At 43.9% G+C, this 7,400-nt stretch overlaps 1 long non-coding RNA gene across 1 annotated transcript; it reads left to right on the top strand.

The window, feature by feature from the left end:
• Nucleotides 1–7: 7 nt before the first annotated feature.
• LOC140587497 (uncharacterized) lies at nt 8–6,720 on the top strand. Its single transcript, XR_011989169.1, has 2 exons — nt 8–1,923; nt 4,586–6,720. It is a non-coding gene; the product is annotated as an uncharacterized lncRNA (long non-coding RNA).
• Nucleotides 6,721–7,400: the final 680 nt, after the last annotated feature.

The raw sequence follows: 7,400 nt of genomic DNA, 5'->3' as shown, positions 1-7,400 counted from the left end.
CTGATTAACGAAAACAGGTTGAATTACATAAAAATGGCTAATCTTTATTATTCATATAGCCTAAACCTAAAAGATCTAATATTTCACAGTGAATATTTTATGGGTCCTACTGAAATAAAGGTAGCTGATTATGAGAAAGACCTTGGTGTGTATGTTGATGCTTCCATGTCTCATTCTCGCCAGTGCGGGGAAGCAATAAAAAAGGCCAATAGGATGTTAGGGTATATCTCCAGGTGTGTGGAGTTTAAGTCAAGGGAGGTAATGCTAAGATTATACAATTCCTTGGTGAGACCTCACCTAGAATATTGTGTGCAGGTTTGGTCACCATATCTTAAAAAGGACATTGCGGCCTTAGAAAAGGTGCAGCGTAGGGCCACAAGAATGATTCCTGGTCTTAGAGGAATGTCATACGAGGAAAGGTTATTTGAGCTAAATCTGTTCAGCCTCAAGCAAAGGAGACTGAGGGGGGACATGATCCAGGTCTATAAGATTCTAACAGGTTTGGATGCTGTTCAACCGAATAGTTACTTCAGCATTAGTTCAAATACAAGAACTCGTGGCCATAGGTGGAAATTAGCGGGAGAACATTACAAACTGGATTTAAGGAAGCACTTCTTTACACAGCGTGTAGTCAGAGTATGGAATAGTCTTCCTGATAATGTAGTGCAAGCTGAATCCTTGGGTTCCTTTAAATCAGAGCTAGATAAGATTTTAGCAACTCTGAGCTATTAGTTAAGTTCTCCCCAAGCGAGCTCGATGGGCCAAATGGCCTCCTCTCGTTTGTATAGTTCTTATGTTCTTATGTTCTTATGAATCATTTCGTGGACTGAAAGTACTGTTTAAACCATGCAAACCATGTTTTTACGGGACACAAGGTACACGACCATTCTGCCTTCCCCCTCTGTAGTTGTATCCTTTACCCTTGTGTGTTTTGGTTTGTTATACTTTGGTTTTTGGTTTTCCTAGTGTTTATTTTCTGTCATAGTCCTCCCATCCATAGCCCACACTCCTTTGTTAGGTTCTGGTTTTGTTTTGCACTTCTTGTACTCTGTATTAGCCTTGTATTCCAGTGGCCGGTGGCCTGTACTACGAAGCGGGGTTACTGGCTTATCGGGGTAACTTGTCGGATTTAAGGTAGTCTGGGCAAAATGTAAGTGAACGAATATGAAGTCCATTTAAACTGTGGTACCTTAAATCCGACAAGCTACCCCGATAAGCCAGTAACCCGCTTCATAGTACAGGCCACAGGTCACTAGTGTTAGAATATTGTTTTTTAGTTGTCTGTTAAGTTCCCTACTCCTGTGATTACCTCTTCATTAGTTCCATCTATTGCCTGTTACCTAGTGTTCCCTGTGATTGGTTGTCTGGTTAATGCTTCTGGCCTGCGTCCTCGTTAGCTCAGGTTTGTTTGTGTATTTAAGTTCCTGCTTTAGTTCATTTCCCCGGTTGGTCATTGTATGAGAGTTTGTGTGATGTTACTGTGTGTGGCTAAGCTAGTGATCCTAATTCTGTTGTCCTGCTTCTCAGTTGTCACTTTTTGGTAGTTTTCCCTGTTTGCTTTTGACTCCTCTCTGTCCTGTTTTGTCATAATTATGGTCAACTTTACGCTGTTATGAGAAACTCTCATCTTGGATCTGAAACTTTGTAAGAATGATATGTATATATTAAAGGCAGACAACAGGCTTTTTAAACATTGGATCCTGTGGACATATTACGTGCTTTATAATTTGCATGATCACTTGCTTTTCATCTGCCCTAGCTACTGTTTATGGTCTTTTAAGATGGCTGGTGCAGCACAAGGTTTCCTGCGCCCTCCGCAAGAAGCAAAGTGCTGTTTCTTCAGTTACGGCCAGCAGTGACAGACCTGTCGCCTCAAGCTCTGCCGTTTACATGCAGTATCTTTTGCGATCGGATGCCCTGGAGGTTTGTTGTAAGATTCTTACTTTAACTTTTTCATTCTTTTAATTGCTTTATTGTTTTATTGTGTTGCTATCAGATCTAAACAAAACGTTTACACTAATCTTTGCCCAGCACACTGTGTGATGAAATATATTTGCCTTGTGTAACACCAAGTTTTCTGAAGCTTTTTCCCACACCGATGTTTCCATTGTCAGGAGAAAAATCATGTACAGGCATGAAATTTTTTGCATGCAATGAATTACATGTGTACTGAGGAATAGTCTTTCATGGCATTGCATTTAAAACAGATTTAAATAAAACACACTAACCCGAGACTGAAATATTTAAACCAAATCCACTAGGAGCCTTGAAGTCACATTGGATCCACATAATGCATTGAAGTACCAAAATGCATAGCATTATTCTATGTTAGGCAGAGGGGAGTCTGCTTTACTGCAACAGAGGGATTTAACCTGTGTTATGGCATTGACAGTGGTTTTGGGCTGGTCTGCAAGGTTGACATGGGCCAGGTTGTTAGGGCGCCACCCCGTGAGCATCATCTGCGGCTGCTGCCGAGGGGGCGAGACCCTCTGTGTGTGTGTGTGTGTGTGTGTGTGTGTGTGCGCGCGCAAAACAGGATCAGATGCAATAAGAGGTTGAAAATGATTACTTGCTAAAGCTTTTCCTATATTGCTTGCATTACTCTTTCCGGTATCCTTATTGCCTATTCTGTGTTTAACTAGTGTTCTCAGACTGGGCCAGGGGCGGGTAACTTTTTATATACATATTTATTTTTCAACTATATTAGTTTAGAAGCACTGACTAAGAGTGGCAACTCTAAATTTTGTTGTTTGATACCATTTTTTGCAATGACAAAGCTTCTACTACTACTACTGAATGGGATGCTTTTTGGATTATTGCAATACAGATTAATGAGCCAGAACATTATGACCATCCCCAAGTCATGTGAGTAAAACTGACTTGTAAAAACAGCTCATGTGTCTAAGGTATAATAAATGTAAGCTAACATTCTGCATTCACAGTCACCATGTTGAATGTGAAGAAATCAGCCAGGGTAAAGACTTGAATGACTTTAAGGGTCAGATTGTTATGGCAGATGACTGTCTGAAACGGCAAGGCTTGTGGGGTTCTCATGGTCTGCTGTGCTGAGTACCTGCTCAGTGTGGTCCGAGGAGGGAAAAACAAATCTGCAACAGGGGGTTTGGTCAAAGACTTCTCTGTGAGATCAGACAAAGGCTATGCCATGTGGTACAAACCAACAGAAAGGCTACTAAGGCGTGAATCGTAGGTAATTTTAAGGATGGTTACGGGATTGATGTGTCACAGCACACAGTCCATGGAGCCCTGTTGTGTACAAGGCTAAGTAGCTGTAGATCGGTCCAGCAGATCCCACAGATGCTCGACACACACCTGTCCATACACATGATGCAACAGAAAATGTGACTCATTAGACCAGGCCACCTCCTTCCATTGCTCCATGGTCCAGTTCTGTTGCTCACGTGACCATTGTAGGTGCTTTCTTCGGTGCACAGGGGTCCGCATGGACACTCTGACCGGTCTGCAGCTACGCAGCCCCTTACAGAGCAGGGCTTGATGGCACATTACAGCCACATCCATCTTTGAAATTATCTGCCATTTGTGCCCTTAAACTGGTTGATACCAAAGGGGGCAGCCTTCATTCCCGTCCCGCACTGAGGAGTCTTGGCCATCCCCCCCCTCCCCCGAAAGTCACTCCGCACTTTTCCGCTGCCCGTTTCTGCGCGCGTTCACAAAGTCGACTAAGAGTACCGAATGCCAGCTAATATATCCAAGTGCCATATATACTGAGTACCAGCTAATATATCCAAGTGCCATATATACTGAGTACCAGCTAATATATCCAAGATGTTGACAAGGTGCCATTTTTACAAGCCAGACAACATTATTCACTTCATGTGGGGGTGGCCTTAATTTTTTGGCTCATCAGTACAGTTTTGAGGGAACTTATGTGGGTTACCATTAGCTACAAAACCCAGGGGAGATGGTGGAACTGCAATGTGAGGATATGAACCCCTGCAGAGAAGAGCAGGTCTTGGCAGGTTCTGTGGGGGTGGGGTGGGGGGTTGACGATATGTACGTGAATTGGTGAATTGTCCATCTATTCCATGTCAATAACTGTGGGCAGGGTGCACCCAGGAGTCAATGGTAGTCCTCCGTAGAGCAGCAATGAAAGCATGTTAAGATCATTCTCAGCATCTGGGATACAGCAGGTCATTTATGGTCATTCTCGGCATCTGGGAGACCGCAGGACATTTAAGGTCATTCTCAGCATCTGGGATACAGCAGGTCATTTATGGTCATTCTCAGCATCTGGGAGACCGCAGGACATTTAAGGTCATTCTCAGCATCTGGGAGACCACAGGACATTTAAGGTCTTTCTCAGCATCTGGGAGACCGCAGGACATTTAAGGTCTTTCTCAGCATCTGGGAGACCGCAGGACATTTAAGGTCTTTCTCAGCATCTGGGAGACCGCAGGACATTTAAGGTCTTTCTCAGCATCTGGGAGACAGCAGGATCTGTCATGTGCTCTAACCCTAACCTAAACTCCGAAACACACCCAGGACGGCTCAGTAAAGAACTGAAAAACATTACTGCTATTTCTTTCCCCATTTTCTCGTCTGCAAGCGAGTTGTATGTTCAGGACGGAATGCACGATGAGGCAGCAGCGACCGATCAGCTGGATGAAGACTTGGCGGCGGGTCCTCCAGATACTGTAGCTCTGTTCTTCAAGCCGGCACCTGCCCCTTTCCTTGGTGGCCTGCAGAGCAAACACCTTAAACAAACCCGCACCTCCCCCACCTGCATGACGTCGCTGACACTGCCGTTTTTGGACCACCAAATCATTTTTTCATTTGATCCCTTTTCAGGTCCATAGTCTGTGGTATCTGTGGCACTATTGTAGCAGAAGAGAAAGTTGAGTTTTAAATCCCAGCTGCCCCCCCAGTGTTTGCTAATCCCTGCACTCTGTTTGTTGATGAGTATAACCTTAGGAGGCCTCTTGGGAGCTGCACCTGGCATGGGGCTGTGGAGATGTCTGTGCATTGCTGCCCTGCGCACGGCAGCTGGGTTCAAATGATTACTGGGTGTTTCCTGGCAACGGTCTTGGCAACAGACCTTGGGCCAGGTCTGGCTTGGGTCCAGGCAAACGTCGGCTCTCGGGCCTGGGACGCATGTCCACCTTGTAGCTTGCTGTTACAATCTTAATTTTTATGAAAAGCAATCAAATGGACAAGAATTTATAAAAAAAAAAATGACAAAATCAAATAAACAACTAAGATGGAATTTGTGTATAATTTCTGAGGAGACATGTCAGCAACAGGAGCAGTTTATGCTTAAGGATACAGGAATGGAAGTGCCTGGCTAAATGCGCTAATATCAAATTATTAATTGCTATTTTAATGACCGTGCCTCACCGGCTTCCTGCTTAAGATTTGTGTAGCACATGACACTGTACGTGACGCACCTGCACCTGAGATACCAAATAATACACAGTGGGAAAAGCAGCCTGCCTGGCTGCTCCCCCCAGCGGCTGCATTATCAGCTGCAGGGACACTTACCGCCTTGGGGTAGCGCCATGGGGGCATGGGAGGCAGCAGGGCATTTAAATGGGGCATTCAAATGGCACAGCTGCCCCTTGCTCTCACGTTGACTACAGATACAACAAAATGAACAGATTTCCCCATAATCCCTTAGTGACTCTTTGGTCATAGTGTCAATGCATGCAAACCACATGGTGTGATAATCTAGAAAGTTCAGTTCTGTTTTTTTTTTTTTTTTTTTTTTTTTCTTTTCTTTTCTTGACTGCCATTATTACCGCAGATCTTGCTTGTGTTCCTTAGAAGGTGAGGTTACTTTGAAATCATCTTTATCAGGAATTCTTTCATTGTTTATTGCTGGCTGGCAGGATCGTGGCTTTGACATGGTAGAGGGCTGTCAGTGGAGGGCAGCTGCATGTGGTTGTGGTGGAGCAGACGGCTAAAAGGACGCCGAGTTTCTGACGGCTGCATTTGCATGTGATTTGCCACTTGTGAGACCTCCTCACACCTACCACAGAGGCTTCATAAGCTCCCTGCGTTCACCCGGTTGAGCACAGCACTTAATGATGATCATATTGCTGCCTGAAAATATATTACACTTTTCAGATTAGATGACTGGTGATTTTTTTCTCAGTTAGAGATCCAGCTTCATGCAGTGTAAAACACCTTTGGGGCAGTGGGTCATTATCGCAGAGTAATATTTCAGTGTCTCAGGTAAGTGTGAGCCCGGTGCAGAACCTATGGTGCTGATCCACTGTGCACTAGCGCTGCCACGTCTTGCCTGTTGCTACTGGCACTTATTATCAGCCCAATAACTGACCGATCAGTCCGCTTTGAAGAGAAATGTTTTCCAGGCAAATAGACGAATACATAACACATCTTCCTTTAGTCATAGCATCGAATTACGTTGCTAAATTCTGGCAGATCATGTGTAACATATACGACTTAGAGGAATAACGCAAGTTATCGTTTCATGTTGTCTCTGGTTTCATTTTATTCCTCTTCAATTGCAGCACATTTTGCTTACAGCTATCTTCAGGTATGCCATGTTATTGCATGTCAAAATAAACCCGTCGTCACGAGCAGCTGCTGTAATAGATGTTATGTAAAGGAACGTGTCAACACTCAGTGGAGAGGGTGTATGCAATTTAATTTGTTTTGACTCGTTACCTGTGGTAGCAATATATACTTTTATATATACAATAAATATTTTCTGTAATGGTTTGAACCTGATAATATAAATGAGATGCAACAGTATAAAAGTGCAAAGTGTAACATTTGCGATTGCTGAAGCATTATTTGTTACCTTTGACCAGGCTCTCATTTCTGACGGCAGTTTCCTGAAGCGTCTGTGCCGTGTCTGGGCTTGATGCGGCTGAATGTGCAGTCGGGGGGGGGTTTTACATTTAGCATGTCTCTTGGTGGACAAAAGACAGCGAAACCTCACCAAGGGCATTTTCCTTGTGAGGGGGGGTGGGTTCCCAGTTAAAGTAAAGGGCTGTTTATTTAGACGGAGCCCAGTATGGCCTTTGTGTACGTCCCATTCAGGTTTACGCCTGCCAGCCTCAGTTCTCCACACTGTTTACACAAGCACATCTGCATTCCCACATACAATCCACCGTGGGTTTTCCACTTTCCAGGCTCATTAATAAAATCAGAATAGTTATATCATTTATGTTATATTTTTGTGATGATGATATGTTACTGTTGGTCTGACAGTTTTTAATATGACACCGACCTATATGCCCCTGTAGTTTGATCACATCATTTTGACTAATTAGGTGTTTTAACTGTGTGCAGTTAACATGAGAGCGAAAAGGTAAAATGAGGTGAAAAGTGACCCGTGTCACAGAACCTATTAAGTACAGTCCTGTACGAATGTATCAGTGACATTCATCCGTCAC

This window comes from Paramormyrops kingsleyae, unplaced genomic scaffold (assembly GCF_048594095.1).
Source record: "Paramormyrops kingsleyae isolate MSU_618 unplaced genomic scaffold, PKINGS_0.4 ups289, whole genome shotgun sequence".
Lineage (NCBI taxonomy): Eukaryota > Metazoa > Chordata > Actinopteri > Osteoglossiformes > Mormyridae > Paramormyrops > Paramormyrops kingsleyae.
The sequence above is the reverse complement of the archived record's forward strand: the minus strand, read 5'-3'. Positions and strand labels throughout refer to the sequence as shown.